Genomic DNA, 19496 nt, shown 5'->3' with positions numbered 1-19496 from the left:
GAGGTATAAAACCTTTCGCGGTCTAGTGTTTGTGTTGCTAGGTTGGAAGGAGGCTTCTATCTGAGCCTACACGGATGAAAATAACCGTCCTCGGCTGCTAAAAATGACAAGGACGGGAAGGCGTCCAAGCAACGGAAGACGGTCGCGTCTAAGACCACTTCCACCACTGCGGCAAAGACTATGTCGCGGACTGCTTCTAAGCAGTCCAAAGGAGAGAAACCCCGACTAGGTGTTGGCGGGGTCTCCAAGTCTGTGGATCCGGCCGCCAAGTCGGTCCATGATGAGTCCGTGAAAACGGATGATAGGGGTAAGTCGACCTTGGCAAAACCGGCTGGGCCCAACGTGACTCCGCCCGTCCAAAGAGTCCAAAAATCTAATTGTCTTGAGGCCTCTTAGTCGGCCGGTGACCAACCCGGCCGCACAGATAAGGAGGGTGACAAGCCTGCGCCGCCTCCTCCATTCACCTTCAACCCTCTTTCTCCTCCGAGATTCTTAGACGGTTAGTTTAAACAGCTTTGCACACTCTTTCCTTTTTAAGTCTACTTGTTCAAGCTTAATTCTTTTTCGCCCGTGTATAAATATTATACAGGAGTTAAACATGAAGTTTCCCAGCAAGTCTCTTATTGGGGCGGACAAAAAGACCATGAGAGAATCCATGGCTAGGACCGTCCCAGCTGAGCAGCGAGAAAAGCTGCGGGGGATTCAAAAGGGCTTCCTCGGCCCTATGATTAACTGCAGCACTGAGGTAGCTTTTCCCAACACTCATACTTAGGATATTTTCCATCTTTATTTTTCTAACTTAGTTTGTCTTGTACGCAGCTCTTCATGCGGATGACCGCCTTCCTTGAATGGAAGGATAAAGAGAATGAAAAGCTGAGAAGGACTTGGGAGAAGGTCCAAAAAAGTCCAGGACGCCGTTAGTAGGATGGCCGCCGTCCAGCACACTTATTTTGAAACCCAGATCAACACGCTGTCCGACAAGGTGGCGCAGGAGGCTCATGATTTGGTCAAGCTGGCAAGGCTCTCGAACAAGAGACCTTGGCCAGGGAGACCATCAGACAGGAAAGGGATCAGGCTGTCCTGGACAGCCAGCGCTGGAAAGAAGGGTTCGAGGCCTCCGAGAAGTTGAAGTGAAACGTGGCCCTCGTCCAAAAGAATCTGAATGAGGCCTTGGATGAGGCGGATGCTCTCCGGGCCGAGGTGGAGACTTTAAAGAAGTCCGTTGAGGACTTAACCCAACAGCTGAAAGCACCTCGGCCCCCTAGTGTAGACGAGGTCGTCCACATCGAGCAAAATGCTGAGGATAGGTTGAAGAGCCACTTCTTCGAGGCATTTGAGCTCATGGTGGATGAAGGTCAGGTCGCCTACTATCAGGAGCGCTTCACCAAACGCCTTAACTTCGTCTGCCTCAGGGAAGAGGCTAAGAAGGTCGACTAGCCTTTTCCCGACCTGAACGTGTTGGGGTTTGGTAAGTCCAACTTATCGCGGAAACAACCCGACCCAAAGAACCACTCGCAATTAATAAAACCATAGAGAATAAATAAATTAATCACAAGATTAGGACAAGAAAATTACCTTTGGAGCGAGCTACGCCCAAACGGAACAGGCTCTTACTTCAAAAGCAAGCCTCGAAAATACGACGGCCTCCAACGATAGTCCACCCACAACCCGACCACCAAAAATGGTCCAATGCCTTGGAGTTAGTAAGGCCCGACCAAAAACCCGAGTGATTATTGAGTTCAAAGGTTTTCACAATGATGATGCCTTTTTCAACTCTCACTCAAGTGATTTTCCCAATACCCCAACTTGGGTATTTATAGGGAAAATAAGAGAGTGAAAAATCTCTCCCATCAATGTGGGAGAAGTTGATTTTTCCACTTTATTTTAAAGCTAAAATAAAATTAACAATCAATATAGTAATAAATCAACAAGTGGCAAACTCATGTGAGAGGTTAGGTGAGGACCATTTGGAGGAGGGGGAGACCAAACTTGCTCCCCACTCCCTCTCCAAAAACCAGCCGACACACCTTTTCAACCTCCTATCAATTCGCGCCACGTGGCACCCACACTTGGGCACCAAGGCACCAAAGGTGGGCTGCCTTGCCGCGGCTGCCCTGTAGGCCCAGCACAAGCGTGCGGGATGCTAGCGCTACTAGCCAGCAAGCCCAGCAGCTTGTGCGTGCTGCTCGTGCTCTCATCCAGCGAGCCACGCCCTAAGATGCGGGCTGCTGCTGGCCTTGCGCCTTGGCCCAGCATTGCTGCGGTTTGGCGGGGCCAGCCTTGCGATGCTAGCATTGGTGCGCTAGCACGCACCAGCCTGTTTAGGCTCGGCTTGGTGCGCATGCTAGCCACCATGCTAGGTCATATTCCCCTAGCACTCGGTTTGCTCCGGGCATCCCGATGCTAGGGGTATTTTGGTCTTTGTTGATTTATTATTATTTTCATGTCTCGTCTTTTACTATTTTTCGACTCGACTTTCGACGTTCGGTTTCGACGCTCTAAGCTCGAATTCCCGACGTTTAAACATTAATTACTTGGTTGACTTATTAATTACTTCATAATTAATTAGTCGCTTCGGTTTGTTAGTTTCTTGGGTTTCACCCGAAGGGGTCAGTCAAGATTAAGCTGTAATATTAATTATGCATTAATATTACTGATCGGAAGCGGCCTCCACCCAGACATTCCGATGACTTGACCTTACTCAATATATTAGCTTTCTAATAATTCCGAACCCACTAACAGAATAGTACACTTGTTCGAAGTACACCATTCCTTTCAATCTCCCACTTGTCCTTTCGGACAAGTGCGCATTTAGTGTACAACCTTTTTCCTATGTCACTTAATGTCTCTTCATGAACTATAAGGTAAGCTTATTTCGTCATCCTTATTACGTCCAGAAGTGTTTCTCGATTCCGAGTCCGACTGTCAATAAACAGATGATTTCTAAAATCCATCCGAGCACGGCCATGCATTTTTACAGTCTCGCTCTACGAGAGGCCTTGTATACAACAAAGTCATCTTTACTGTTTTAGTAGGGGGACATTCCCAGTCTTGTAATGTAGCTCCTCTTACTAAGAGAAGCTAGCCGCCCGAGTGTTGCCGTTAAAATACCCTATTACGACAGACGTTTGACAACATCAAAGCGGACTAGTACTCAAACAAGAGAACTCACAATACTCATGGTCGAGGAAATAGGTTCCGATAGCCATAATGAGAAGTATACTTATGACGTTTTAATTTCTAAAGTATTCTCATTGGTTGATCCAGTATGGTTCTAAACCAATACCTGTGCAAATGATTTTTGACAATTATGTCCTCGTAGCACAAGAAACAATGCTATAAATCAGACTACACACTAATCTCAATTGGTCATTAATCGTCCATCGTTGAAATGACCTTGATTAGGGATAATTTTAGATTATAATAATCAACATTCACTTAATAGGTGTTTCCTTACCAAGACTGGTCTTAATACCCTATTTTGAATATTCCAAGAATCGAATGTACTCATTATTTAATCCTAAACCACAATTAAATAGCAAACGGAGTGGTAAAATATTGCATGAAATTTATATTACTCCAAAACTTGAATGATATTTCTTAGTGTCTTACATTAAATGTTCAAAATTTAACTAAAACACTAAACAAGGAAATCAAATCCAGTCTCCTACATGCCTGATTCCCATTGCCTCAACGTGCTTGTTGTGCTTCACTTGAGGCAAAGGTTTAGTAAGTGGATCGGCTACAGTGTCATCCGTTCTAACTTTGCAAATTCTGATTTTACCTTCTGATTTCCTTTCTCGAATCATGTCAAACCGCCGTTTGACATGTTTGACTTTCTGATGTTCCCTTGGCTCTCTAGCCTAAGCAATAGCTCCATTGTTGTCACAATAGAGGGATATTGGATCCTTTATGGAGGGTACAACATCAAGTTCACCAATGAACTTACGAATCAAAACAGCCTCCTTAGCCGCTTCATCAGCTGCTAAGTACTCGGCTTCAGTTGTAGAATTTGCAGTTGTACTCTTCTTGGCACTCTTCCAACTGAACGTTCCTCCATTTAGACAGAACACATATCCAGATTGTGATTTGAAATCGTCTCTGTCTGTCTGGAAGCTTGCGTCGGTGTAACCTTCCACACTAACTCCTCTGAACCACCATACACCAGGAATTTATCCTTGTTCCTTTTCAGGTGCTTTAGGATATTCATGGTCGCAGTCCAATGGGCTTCTCCTGGATCTAATTGGTAACGGCTCATATCACTCAAGGCATACGATACATCTGGCCTAGTACATACCATCGCATACATGATCGATCCAATAAACGAAGCATATGGAATCAGATTCATTCTTTCCCGCTCATCAGGTGTCTGTGGACATTGCTTCTTGCTCAGGACTATGCCATGTGACATTGGCAAGTGACCTCTCTTGGCCTCCTCCATGCTAAATCGAGCAAGTACCTTATCAATATAAGTACTTTGACTCAATCTAATCATCCTTTTTGATCTATCCATATAGATCTTGATGCCTAGTATGTACTGAGCCTCTCCTAAGTCTTTCATTGAGAAGCATTTTCCAAGCCAGGCCTTTATAGACTCTAACAACGGAATGTTGTTTCCAATGAGAAATATGTTATCAACATATAAGAATAGGAAGGCGATGTCACTCCCACTGACCTTCTTGTAAACACAAGATTCATTTGGATTCTTGATAAAACAAAATTTACTGATGGCTTCATCGAATCGCAGATTCCAACTTCTGCTTGCTTGCTTTAGTCCATAAATGGACTTCTTAAGCTTACAAACCTTCCCAGCATTGTTTTGGTCGACAAAACCTTCAGGCTGTGTATGTACACAGTTTCTTCCAAAATACCATTTAGGAAGGCAGTTTTGACGTCCATCTGCCATATTTCATAGTTATAATATGCAGCAATCGCTAGGAGGATCCGAACGGATTTAAGCATTGCAACTGGTGAAAAGGTTTCATCGTAATCAATACCATGAACTTGTCTATAACCTTTTGCCACCAATCTAGCTTTGTAAATGAATACATTTCCATCATTGTCGGTTTTCATCTTAAAAATCTACTTACATCTGATAGGTGTATAACCTTCGGGTAATTAACCAAGTCCCATACTTGATTTTCAAACATGGAATCAATTTCAGATCTCATGGCCTCATGCCATTTAGTAGAGTCGGTGCTTGCCATCGCTTGCTTGTAGGTTGTCGGTTCATCTCCTTCCATAATCAGGATGTCCTTTGAGATCCCAGTTAATACTAAACCAAGATATCTATCAGGTTGAGATCTCGGCCTCTGAGGCCTACGTAGGGTAATGGATTGAGCATTTGCATTGTCGGTTTCACTTTGCATATTTCGATAATTTTACTTGCGTCAACAGATGTTGTTTGAGCACTTTGACTGTCATTCTGATTGTGTTTCTCATCCTCACGAACTTCGTCGAGTTCGATTTTCCTCCCACTTGTCATTTTGGAAAGGTGTTCATTTTCCAAAAAGACACCATCGCAAGCAAAAAACACTTTGTTCTCCGATTTGTTGTAGAAGTTATACCCTTTGGTTTCTTTTGGGTAGCCCACAAAGTAAACCTTGACATTTGGGATGAAGTTTGTCAGAAATTAATTTCTTGACATATGCTTCACATCCCCATATCTTTAGAAAAGACAACCTAGGAGGTTTCTTTGTTCATAATTCATATGGAGTCTTTTCTACAGCTTTTGATGGTGCACGGTTCAGTGTGTCCCGCAGTTAGAATTTCGTGTCCCTAGAAAGAGATAGGAAGATCACTAAGACCCATTGTTGATCGTACCATGTCTAACAAGGTCTGATTTCTCCTTTCGGATACTCCATTCAATTGTGGAGTTCCTAGAGGTGTCAATTCTGAAAGTATACCTTTTTCTTTCAGATGGTCATCGAATTCTTGGCTCAAGTATTCACCACCTCGATCCGATCGAAGGGCTTTTATTTTATTGCCAAGCTGATTTTCAACTTCACTCTGAAATTCTTTGAACTTTTCAAAAGATTCAGATTTTGCGACATTAGGTAGACATAACCATATCTAATATAGTCATCAGTGAAGGTGATAAATATCGGTGTCCATTTCTTGTGCTTGAGCTCATTGGTCCACATACATCAGTGTGTATTAGACCTAATAAGTCTCCTGCCCTTTTTCCCAACTTGGAGAATGGATGTTTGATCATCTTTCCTAATAAACATCCATCGCAATTCTCAAACAATTCTAAATCGAAAGAGTCAAGAACACCTTCCTGTAGAAGTCTCTTGATGCGTTTGATGTTAATGTGGCCAAGACGACAATGCCACAAGTAAGTTTGGTTTAACTCCATGGTCTTAGCCTTTTATCATAAACAATTTTGTCTAAACACACAAAAGGTGTAATTTCCATAAACATGAACAAGACATTTAAACAGATCGAAGGTCTTGTGATCAAGGTTAAATTGACGTCCAATGTTGCAAGACCAAAGTATGGTAGATAAAACTTAACAAGTTTTAGAATTTAGACAAAATACATGAGATTACAAGCTTTCTTTGGATAGATTTTCTTCATCTTCCACTTGAGTACTCATGACCACTTGAAAAACACCGCTCCTTTCGTTCCTGAAATAAGAGCATAAAATGAGTTAATTTCCGGTATCTAATACCTTATAAATTGATTATTTTCAAGTGTGTAGATGATACCTGAGATTGAGGCTATCTTTCCTCTTGCCTCATCTTGTAGATACTCGCTACATTCTCTTTTGTAGTGGCCTTGCTTACTACAATAGAAGCAGCGCATCTTTGCCTTATTTTTGAAATCCTTTTTCTTGAGCCTTAGAGCAAACTTAGCCGCCTTGCAAGATTAGGTTTTCTGGAGCTCATGGACAACTTCCTTGTAGTAAAGTTTGTTCTGATTGTTGGTAAGTCGCATCTTAATTGAAACGTATCCCGAGTGGAGTGATCTTAAAAGCATATGAGCCGCTTGCTCATCCTCCACCGGTTTACCAATCAGTTCCAGATGGTTAAATAACTTTGTCATCTTTTGCACATGGGCTTGAAGTGGCATCCCGGGTCTAAGTCTTGTACTATAGACCCTAGCCCATACTTCTTGCCTTTCTTTGCTAAGACATCCATCTTGCGGTGGCTTGATCCTCATGTTAGACAATGACCTAGTCACTTCTTCCACGAGTCCATCATAGTTGCCCTTATTTCTCTTTGTTATACTCAAATTGACCACATCTTCTAGAGCCTTGAGAAGTACATCCGGAAGGTAGTTGGAGAATTTCTTCTTCCACTGTTTTAGGATGGAGTTTTCCATGAGTCGAGAGACTCTCTTACAATCATAACTCCACTCCTCATGAGCCATATCGCTCATAATCCCTTTTGAGTAGAAACTCGGGATGGGCGTATCAAAGATATGCTCTAGGTAGCAACTGCGGAGGGTCAAACGGAGTTCCTCTTCCCATTTCTTGAAGTTTACCAAATTTAAGCTAAATGATAACTTCTCGGGAAGTTCTGGGAACATAAGATTGTTATTATCGATAGTTGAAGACATGATTCTACATTTAAAAGAATTTGAAATGAAAAACCATTCATGATATTCAAATAAGATTGAATTCATGCATTTTTAATCAAACTTATTTAAAACATCTTATTCACACATTTAAAGTTGTCCCCATTTTGGGTGAGAATAAGTCGATTCCAAGATCCGAAGAAACAAAGAGTGGTTAAGCATGCTTTGGCTTGTATTAACACTCAATCTTCTAAGGTAAGCAACGCTTTGCTAACGGCTCCAAGCCACTCTTGGTTGAATGAATCGTCGCATCTAATGCTCTCTTAACAATTTATTCACTTTGCCACGACATGTTAGGACTCCATCACTCATATCGTTGAGTACAACCAAAACCAACTTGCATACCCGGTATGCCTTATGCTCCTAGGAGAGGTAGTGATGCCTCGCTTTGGCATAGCCCACCACTACCCTCGTTCGGTTGGTAAGTGTTGTTTTGGAATGGCAAGTTTTACTCAATATTTAGGGACCTAGGGTTTTTATGTTGGTTGATTTAAGTGAACTTAATTAATCATCACAACATTCGAAATCCTAAACATGCATCTAACATATAATTCTTATACATAAACATATACTACCTCCGGCTCATTTTAGTTGCAACAAAGGACAAGTTTGCGCAAACCTAGGCAAAACTTTTAAGGGGCTTTAAGCATGTGATGATTAAGTAATTAAGGGAGTAAAATAGGAGGGAAACCATGTGGGGTCTTTTTTTAATAAAGTAAAAGTAGTGGGAAAAATTGGTGAGGTGGACTTTTCCCACCCAAATTATCACGACTTTTCACATGGGTGGGAATTCCCTCCCTTTTTTCAGCTAAATTGTGGAGGGAGTCCCCCTTTTTTTTTTTTTGATTTCCCACGAAATTTCCTCCCAAAATTTGAAGGCAATTTCAAAACATTTGCCAAATACCCCAAAACCTGAACTTCAAACAATTCAAATCATATCCCCTTATAAAAAGAGGACTTTCCAAACCACATATCAGTTTGTTTTTCATTCAAAAGACACATGAGGGAGGGGTTGGGGGGGTTAAGGGTAAATATTAAATTGTTTACAAAACACCAGCCTACAAATTACATAAGCCTACAATTAGATCATAATTAGCCTAAATTCACAGTGCTAAAATAAACAAAAGCAGCATCCATGTTCATTTTTTCTAGGCTCCATTGAAGACCATCCAAAAAAATCCAGCCACCACTTTATCACCTACAGTCAGCCTGAAAAAAAAAAGGATAGGGACTCATGGCAGAGTTCTTTGAAGAACTCTTTTTTAATGAAAATCAGCTGTATAACGAGGAGCAGACAATGGAAGCATGGCATCATTTCACAGATGAAGAAACTGAAGAAGACAATAGCAACTCAGAAGAAGAAGTTGGTTATGATGCAGATGATGATGGTGAACTACATGGTCCACTGCATATGTATGGCAGACAAAGCAGAGAAATGACAGTAGAAGAAAAGCGCCAACTAGTTGATGAGATCATGCTCAATATGGAGGGGGACTCATTGCCAAGAGGATTTTTATCCAGTTTGGCTAGAAAGCATCATGTGCATAGATCAACAACAACAAGATGGTTTAAGGTAATTAAGCAACACATGTTAGAAGGTAATGCTGTAGATGTAAGGACCAAAAAAATAGGTACTGTTGGCAGAAAATAAAAGGAGTACACTGATGAATTCTTAACATCAGTGCCTTTGTACAAAAGACAAACTGAAAGAGGATATGCTGCAGCACTTCATGTGTCTAAGTTAGCTATTCACAGATTAAGGAAAAGGGGTAGATTGAGAACATACACAAGCACAAACAAACCAACACTCACTGACCAGCATAAAATAGCAAGACTGAAATGGGTTCTAAGTCATATAACCCCAATTCCAACAGAAGGGGACCCTTCATTTGAAGACATGCAACAATGGATACACATTGATGAAAAGTGATTTTTTATAAACCCAGAAACAAGGACATTCGACCTCCTCCCAGCTGAAGACAATCCATACAGAGCCCAACAATCCAAAAGGTTCAAGATAAAGACTATGTTTATGGGCATGATTGGGAAACCATTGTATGATGCAAACAAATAATTATTACATGATGGGAAGTATGGTCTTTTCCCTTTTGTGAAGTATGAGGAAGCAAAGAAAAAGAGTAAAAACAGAGACTAGGGAACCATTGAGGCTAAGGCAGTCCAGAGTATTAACAAGGAAGCAATAAGGGGCATGCTACTTAATCATGTGTTTCCTTGTCTACATGAACAATGGCCACCCCAACTTCCCAAGGACAAAACTAATCAATGGGATAATGCTAGGCCTCACCAAATACCACAAGATGCAGAATTTCAAGAAGCATGTGAAGCATATGGATTCAACATACAATTTGTTTTTCAACCAGCTCAATCACCAGACATGAATGTTCTAGACTTAGGAATTTTCAATGTCATTCAATCACTGCAGTATCAGTCATTCCCTCAGAATTTAGATGATCTCATCAAAGAAGTTGAATTAGCATTCAAAGGATTTGATCTAGAGTTGAACAAATACAGTTGGATTACACTTCAGTCATGCATGATTGAGGTCTTAAGAAGAAAAGGAGGAAACAACTGCACAATACCACACATGAAAAAAAGAAGTCTAGACAGGCAAGGTGTTCTACCAGAATTGCTTCAAGTAGACAAGGAATTAATTGCAGAGGTTGTTTCCTATCTTGATTCAATCACAATTCCAAGTACAAATGCAACTGAATTGCAAATGGAAGTAGATGCAAATTGAAGACTATAAGGAAGCACAATCAAACCATCTGAGCCCAAGACTGCCACACATAACCAGTACAATCTAAACATGTTTTTTTGTAGTTTTTGTTGGTATTGTTTAGGTGTATTTTGGTACATACTTAATGTAAACATTCTTAGGCAGTCTTGTATGCTACTTTACTTTGGTTTGAGACAAATCACAACCTTTTGTTATTAATGGAAACTCAATCTTTTTTGGGCACTAATCATCCATCAGATAGGGTTACAGTTCTCTTTCAAGGCACCAATGAGTTATGGTACCTCAATAGAAACCTCAATCAGAGGTAATTAGAGCAGCCATGACACTTAAATATCTATCAGATGAGTCTCTTCATCATTTGGATGGGATTCAATTTGATGCAAGCTTTTGGGGGGGGGGGACTCAATACATCATACACAGGGGAATCAGGAGAAAAATCATCCTACCTGTCAAACAACACACAATCACAACTCCACAAGTCCACCAACAAACCATTTCATAATCCAAGCACAATTACAGAAGCACACAACCAACATCTCAAACCCAAACATAATACCCAAACATAACATGGGACTCATCATTTTATATCCAAATTAACAAATCATATCCAAACAACCAACAACTCATACCCCAACGTCATATCCTAACATATCAGGGGAGTTAACAATTCATTTATAAAACAACAATTCAAACCCAAACAACCAACAACTCATACACAAACAACATATCCAAACATAAAAGGAAACACATCAAATCATACCCAACAAACCAACAATATCAGACTAGGCATAACAACCAAAAGGGGACTCATGAATAGCATAATCAACCATAAATTGGAACAAAAGAAGAAGATTAGGGTTTTAGAAATTACGCTGCTGTAGACACCCATTTGTGTCTCCCCAAAACAAAACCCAATGATGAGTACCTTTCACGTCGAATCAAAATCGAATGAAACGAAAGTGTGGAAAAGTCTAGTGTTGCGGAAAGTTTTATTTCTTTTCTCTTCTCCCTGTTTTGGAAAACTTTATTTTAAGAAAATATCCAATCCAGGTTGGTCCATGATATGGGTTCAATAATGGTGTAGTTGGATGGGGTTTGAAAAGACCTTTCCAACGATATATTATAAGCCTAATTCTGATGAATATCGAGGAAGTTATGGCCAAAACACTAAACTGGGCCCGATTTGGTTTTTATATGCGGCCCAATGATCTATAGGAGGGCCTATTATTAATTATCATTCCTAAAGCTATTAGGATTGATTATAGTCTTCTAGAATACTCTAGAAGGTTCTTTTGAAATCCTAATGGAGTTAGGATTGATAATTATGTTTTAAAGAGTTTGAAATTGAATAAAACTACTCCTTTTAAGAATCCTTGTTTTGTACGAAGTGGAATATATTCAGATTTTATTTTTATGCCTCATAATATTTATCCAAATTTTATATGGTTGGATAGATATTTAAATTATCTTTCCAATGATGTATTATAATATTAAATTCGAGTTATAACGAAAAAGATATGAATGAGACATGAAACTTTATCCAAAACTGACACCCTTCCACTATTTTGGCCATATCTTTTTATCTAAAAAATATTTTAACCTGATTCTAATTGGGTTAGAAATTAGACTTTAAGATCTTTCCAACGAAATATTATATGACTGATTTGGACTTTCGGATAAAAAGGTATGATAAAAACAAAAACGTATTAAAAACGGGCTTGGCGCCTGACTCCAGGCATTGGCGCCTGGAACCACGCCTGGCGCGTGGCGCCAACCACTGGCGCGTGGCGCCAACCACTGGCGCGTGGCGCCAATAGCCAATGCCTGGAGCCAACCTTGTTTTGCGTGCGCCAAACTCTGTTTTTTTTATTTTATCTTTTTCGCTGATTTTCTCTATATATAACGTATTAAAACTCCGTTTTTGAGAACCAGATTTCATCAATTCTTATTTCAATTCACCAACTCTCATCAAGATTTTCTTGATTATTCTCTCTCTATCTTTTTCTAAACTAGCCTTTTCTCAAATACAAAATTCCGCATTCGCAAGATCTAGATACACCTAGCCATATTCGAAGTTGCTTTCGCCCTAGGCGTGAAAGGTTTTATTTCTGAGGGTTTGGTCCCAAATCTCTATTTCAATTATTTAATTTAATTGTTTTGATTATTATTTTCCTTGAAGTTACTAACGTGTGTATTTTGTTATTAGAAAGAGGTACGAGGCATCAAAGTAAGTGCTTTAATTGATTTATTGATATTATGATGTAGAAATCATGTTTATATTGTTATTATGATATCCCTAGTATCATGTCTAGGCTAATTTTAATATTAAATATGATTGCTATGATGCCTTTTATTCTCTTCCTAATATTTACTCGTGTTAGTATCATGTTAGGGTTTAAGATTTTATTTTTAATGCTTAGTGACATGCTAGGGTTTGTTATTAATCTTGTTAGTATCATGCCTAGGTTCTTACTTTTATTAGGCTTTAACATGAACATTGTTATGATTACTATGATTATGATATTCGTTATTGTTCATGATTATTTTAATTATAATTTGTTATTGATAATTGTTCATGATTAATATTATGTTGCTTGATACATTATTTATTGTTATTGCTTGATCACCTTTATTGCATGTTTAAAGGGAATTTGTATTTGCAATCACGCTTAATAAGATAATTAATAATCTTGTTAGGGTTAATTTTGATTATAATTCAAGTGATCGCCAATAATAGTTTGTTTGTGCATTAAATTCAACCAACATAGATAAACGGGTTTAGGGTTAATCCTATTGATTGCATGTTAATTAAAAAGCGCACATGAATACGATCAGAATAAAGTAGAGGCCTATTATTAGGGCAGGTTCAATCTCTTTTAGGTTGGATTTGTACCATCATCCCCGGACCCTTATTTGGTTCATGACCTTATGGAATTGACGATCTCTTGGATCGTTAAAGGGTGTAACCTTCATCCTATGAACGGTTTACAATTCCTAAAACTTGTTGGCGACTCTTTTGCTCTATCTTCTTCCCTTTTAGACGCCACCGTACTTTAGTGTATGATCACCGTGGGGTTCGAGCTAGTGGGATTTAAAGGCTTGAAATCATTCCCTACAGTTTTTGGCGACTCCAATGGGGAGGATTTCTATTTTAATTCCTGAATTTGTTTCGGCAATGATTTAGAATGAGTGGATGAGACTCGAAAAGTTCTAAGTATTTCATGTGCGTAATTTTGATTAACAATTTTGTCATATGCATAAAAAAGATCTCATTGGAAAGACCATCCGTAATGAGTAAAAAACATAGGATTTTACACGTAGGAAATTTAAGAAATATCTTTCACAACTAGGACCGAAATAACACCGCGCGAAACTGGAAAATTTTATCGAGCACAGAAAGCTGCTTAGGCATGTGGGAAGTAGCGTCAGGGGCCAGAGCATTGGCGCCAGCATTTTAGTCGTAGCGCCAGACGCTAGTATTGGCGCCAGGCGCTACAGTTAAAAGCTGGCACCAGTCTCTGTTTGCTGGCGCCAATTTCCCCCAAAACCGAGCCAGAAATATGCGTTCTAATTTCGACCGGTTTTTCGTATTGTTTGCTCGATCCTACTTCCTGATTGAATTTTTTCTCACTTTTCTAAAACCCATATGTGTTCTACATATGGACATAACCCTCTGGGAATTCATGCTCCATCTACCCGATTGAACGCTCCTGGCAACAAAGGGTACATCCGAGATGTTGAATTCACCAAACCATGGAAGCGAGTTTTTTCTAAAACTCACGGTGTCCCATCCACTCGCGCCAACCCTTCAGGGTTAGGCTTCCACGCGGTGCATTTGGACAATTAACCATGGACCCTCTATTGACTAAACCATATCCCAAACTTTAGAAAACTAGAGCCATGGTTAGGTTGCAAACTCATTGCATCATATTGTGCGTACTTGACTAATTGTGCATTATTTGTTGTGCATTTATTTTCTATGTTTCTCTTAACCGTTTGTTGATTTGTGTTTAGACTAAAATTAATGATTTAAAGAACTTTGCCTAATTAATCAATTAATTAATTAATTAGAGTCAATAAAGTCTTTTTTTTTAATCGGAATTTACCTAGTACGACTTTAGGCATACCCCAGTTGACTAATAATACCGAAACAGTCCCAGACCGAAGATCCAATATTGGCGCCAAAGTCTGAGCTGTAGCGCCACGTTATAGTGTGTAGCGCCAGACATTTACTGAATTGTCTGGCGCCAATCACCATAATGCGACGCCAGTCCTATCGCTTGGCCGACAGTTCGGATTATTTGTCGAGTCATCACTTAGGGTCTAATTAATCAGTCTTCTGTTTAATTCGATTAATCTTGCTGTCAATAACACCTTGTCGAGTCATTAATCGAGTCTTAGCCACATAGTCTAGCCACATGGCCATGGCACGAGTCTCAACATGTCACCTACACTCACTAGTCTTAGCACACACTTTGATTATATGTCACCATGACCATGTCTTAGGTTCATGCATGAGTCGACCTTTTCCGTCATTTGATTTGGGGGGTATAATCTACTCCTAATTCTTCATATCCCTCCACCTCCATCAATCTTCTTCACATTCTATTCCAATCTTTCTTTACTTTCTCCATCCATTGCATGATTGAATAGAGTTTGAGTCAAATAATTAACAATTAATATCCCCAATTTCCTTTTCCAATACTTGGTCGAGGAGAGAAGGGCGATTAATCAAGGACAACCTCTTTATTCTAGTCTCGCTTTTTGATAAATTGATTCGTCAAAAGAGGAAGGCTAAGAAGATAATGGCAACTCAAGAAGAAGTCAATGATCTTAAGAACCAACTGGCTACTGTGACTGAGACACTGAAACTTCTCGCACTTAGGGTCGATGACCCCGTGAAGCAACAAAAGATGAACCTCATGCAAGAGAGTCTAAGCAAGCTATCTAGTGACTATAAATTTCAGGGCATGAGTTCACAAGGGGTCTCGCTGGACAAGGAACTTCTTCCACATAACTTCTTCCACCCATTTGTGTCTCTCAAAAACCAAACCCAATGATGAGTACCCTTCACGTCGAATCATAATCGAATGAAACGAAAGTGTGGAAAGGTCTAGTGTTGCGGAAAGTTTTATTTCTTTTCTCTTCTCCCTGTTTTGGAAAACATTATTTTAAGAAAATATCCAATCCAGGCTGGTCCATGATATGGGTTCAATAATGGTGTAGTTGGATGGGGTTTGAAATGACCTTTCCAACGATATATTATAAGCCCAATTCCGATGAATATCGAGGAAGTTATGGCCAAAACACTAAACTGGGCCCGATTTGGTTTTTATATGCGGCCCAATGATCTAGAGGAGGGCCTATTATTAATTATCATTCCTAAAGCTATCAGGATTGATTATAGTCTACTAGAGTACTTTAGAAGGTTCTTTTAAATCCTAATGGAGTTAGGATTGATAATTATGTTTTAAAGAGTTTGAAATTGAATAAAACTACTCCTTTTAAGAATCCTTGTTTTGAACGAAGTGGAATATATTCAGATTTTATTTTCGTGCCTCATAATATTTATCCAAATTTTATATGGTTGGATAGATCTTTAAATTATCTTTCCAATGATATATTATAATATTAAATCCGAGTTATAACGAAAAAGATATGAATGAGACATGAAACTTTATCCAAAACTGACACCTTTCCACTATTTTGGCCATATCTTTTAATCTAAAAAATATTTTAATCTGATTCTAATTTGGTTGGAAAGTAGACTTTAAGATCGTTCTAACCACATATTATATGCCTGGTTTGCACTTCCGGATAAAAAGGTATGATAAAAACAAAAACGCATTAAATACGGGCTTGGCGCCTGACTCCAGGCATTGGCGCCTGGAACCAGGCCTGGCGCGTGGCGCCAACCATTGGCGCGTGGCGCCAATAGACAATGCTTGGCGCCAACCTATACTAAATATGATTCATGTGATGCTTCCTATACTCTTCCTAATATTTATGATTATTATGATTATGATTGATATTATTGTTATTAATGATGTTGATTATTTATTATGTTGCTTGATATGTATTATATTATATATTGTTATTTCTTGATCACCTTTTATTGCATGTTTAAAGGGAATTGGTACTTGCAATCACGCTTGATAAGATAATTTAATAATCTTGTTAGGATTAATTGTGATTATAATTCAAGTGATCGCCAATAATAGTTTATTTGTGCATTAAATTCAACCAACATAGATAAACAAGTTTAGGGTTAATTCTACTGATTAAATGTTAGCCAGAAAGCGCACATGAATATGATCAGAATAAAGTAGAGGCCTATTATTAGGGCAGGTTCAATCTCTTTTAGGTTGGATTTGTACCATCATCCTCGAACCCTTATTTGGTTCATGACCTTATGGAGTTGACGATCTCTTGGATCGTTAAGTGGTGTAACCTTCATCCTATGAACGGTTTACAAGTTCCTTAAAAACTTGTTGGCGACTCTTTTGCTCTATCTTCTTCTCTTTTGGACGCCACCATACTTTAGTGTGTGATCAAAGTGGAGTTCAAGCTAGTGGGATTTTAAAGGCTTGAAATTATTCCCTACAGTTTTTGGCGACTCCACTGGGGAGGGTTTCTATTTTAATTCCTTAATTTGTTTCGACAATGATTTAGAATGAGTGGATGAGACTCGAAAAGTTTTAAGTATTTCATGTGCGTAATTTTGATTAACATTATTGTCATATGCATAAAAAGGTTCTCATTGGAAAGACCATCCGTAATGAGTAAAAAACATAGGATTTTACACGTAGGAAATTTGAGAAATGTCTTTCACAACTAGGACTGAAATAACACCGCGCGAAACTGGATGATTTTATTGAGCACAGAAAGCTGCTGAGGCATGTGGGAAATAGCGTCAGGGGCCAGAGCATTGGCGCCACACTTTCTGCCGTAGCGCCAGACACCAGTATTGGCGCCAGGCGCTATAGTTAAAAGCTGGCGCCAGTCTCTGTTTGCTGGCGCCAATTTCCCCCAATACCGAGCCAGAAATATGCGTTCTAATTTCGACCGGTTTTTCGTATTGTTTGCTCGATCCTACTTCCTGATTAAATTTTTTCTCACTTTTCTGAAACCCATATGTGTTCTACATATGGACATAACCCTCTGGGAATTCATGCTCTATCTACCTGATTGAACGCTCCTGGCAACAAAGGGTACATCTGAGAGGTTGAATTCACGAAACCATAGAAGCGAGTTTTTTTCTAAAAACTCGCGGTGTTCTATCCACACGCGTTAACCCTTCACGGTTAGGCTTCTACGCGGTGCATATGGACAATTAACCATGGACTCTATTTGACTAAACCATATCCCAAACTTTAGAGAACTAGAGCCATGGTTAGGTTGCAAACTCATTGCATCATATTGTGCCTACTTGCCTAATTGTGCATTATTTGTTGTGCATATATATCCTATGCTCCTCCTAACCATTTGTTGATTTGTGTTGAGATTATAATTAATGACTTAAAAAACTTTGCCTAATTAATTAATTAATTAATTCGAGTCAATAAAGTTTTTTCTTCTTTTAATCGGAATTGACCTAGTACGACTTTAGGCATACCCCAGTTGACTAATAATATCGAAAACAGTCCCAGATCGAGGCTCCAATATTGGTGCCAAAATCTGGGCTGTAGCGCTACTGTGTGGTGTGTAGCACCAGACATTTACTAAAAAGTCTGGCGCCAACCACCATATTGTGACGCCAGTCCTGTTGCTTGGCCGACATTTCGGATTATTTGTCGAGTCATCACCTAATGTCTAATTAATCAGTTTCCTGTTTAATTCGGTTAATTTTGCTGGTAATAATGCTTAATTGAATTAATATTCGAGTTTAGGCACTAAGTCCCATGGTCTTACACAAGAGTCCAAGCATGTCACTTACACTCAATACATACACCAAAACACATGTCTTGACCATGATTAAGGGAGTCTTGTGTGCGCGCGTTATTTTTCGTCATTTTTTTAGGGGGGTAAGTCGGATATTAATCCTCCAATAATTATACTTAAGTTCCCTAAACACATGTACATTATTGTTGATATTAATCCTCCAATAATAATACTTAAGTTCCCTAAACACATGTACATTATTGTTCCCTAAAAATATGCATACCTTCTTATTTTAAAATAAAAACCATAAAGTCAAACTGATTCGAGTCAAGTAATTAAAACGCAAACTGGCTTAATTTACAGCGCGTGGTCAAGAAAGGAAGGACGATTAATCAAAGATAGCCTCTTCGTACAAGTCCAACTTTTCGACAAACCTATAGCTCGCAAGAGGAAAGCAAGAGTCATAATGGCAACTCAGGAAGAAGTTAACGATCTCAAGAACCAACTGGCTACTGTAACTGGGACACTGAAACTTCTCGCACTTAAGATCGAGGATCCCGCGAAGCAACAACAAATGGACCTCATGCAAGAAAGCCTAAGCAAGTTGTCCAGCGACTACAAGTTTCAAGAACTCACATCCCAAGGGGTCTCGGTGGATAAGGATCTTCTTCCGCAGAAGTTCAGTGCCAACGACATCCCAAAGTTTAGGGCAATCGACAACCCCTATTTCCATCTAAGGGCATTTAAAACAATAATGAGTATCAAGGGTATCGATAAGAAAGTTTTCCCTTCTTTGTTCTCGCTATCTCTCGAAACCGTTTGCCAACAATGGTTCTTTTCTCTTGAAAAAGAAAAGACCTCTACCTGGGAATCCATAGCAAACTCTTTCGTCGATAGGTACCAGTGCAACGTTCAAGTCGAAACTGACCATAGAGAACTTGAAATTCTCAAGCAGAAGGAGAATGAAGGCTTCACATCTTTCTTTAACAAGTGGAGAGAAACCTCAGCTAAAATGATTGAGGTACCAAGTGAAAAAAGAGTCCGTGAGATTGTTCATTAAAAATCTCCAAGAAAAATATTCAAAACATCTTAAATATCAAAATAACCTTCATACCTTTAAGGCTGTTTATGATATTGGGATTACTATTGAAGATGACTTAGCTAAATCTAAAGCTGCCAACAATAACTCCAACAGTGGCTGGAAAGGAAAGAAGAACGACAATCCTTCTTCTTCCAAAACCGCCCACTCAAATAATGTTAGCGCCTTTAATCTGGG

The sequence above is a fragment of the Chenopodium quinoa genome, unplaced genomic scaffold, assembly GCF_001683475.1.
Source record: "Chenopodium quinoa cultivar QQ74 unplaced genomic scaffold, ASM168347v1, whole genome shotgun sequence".
In the NCBI taxonomy this organism is placed as follows: Eukaryota; Viridiplantae; Streptophyta; class Magnoliopsida; order Caryophyllales; family Amaranthaceae; genus Chenopodium; species Chenopodium quinoa.
Note: the sequence above shows the minus strand (reverse complement) of the source record.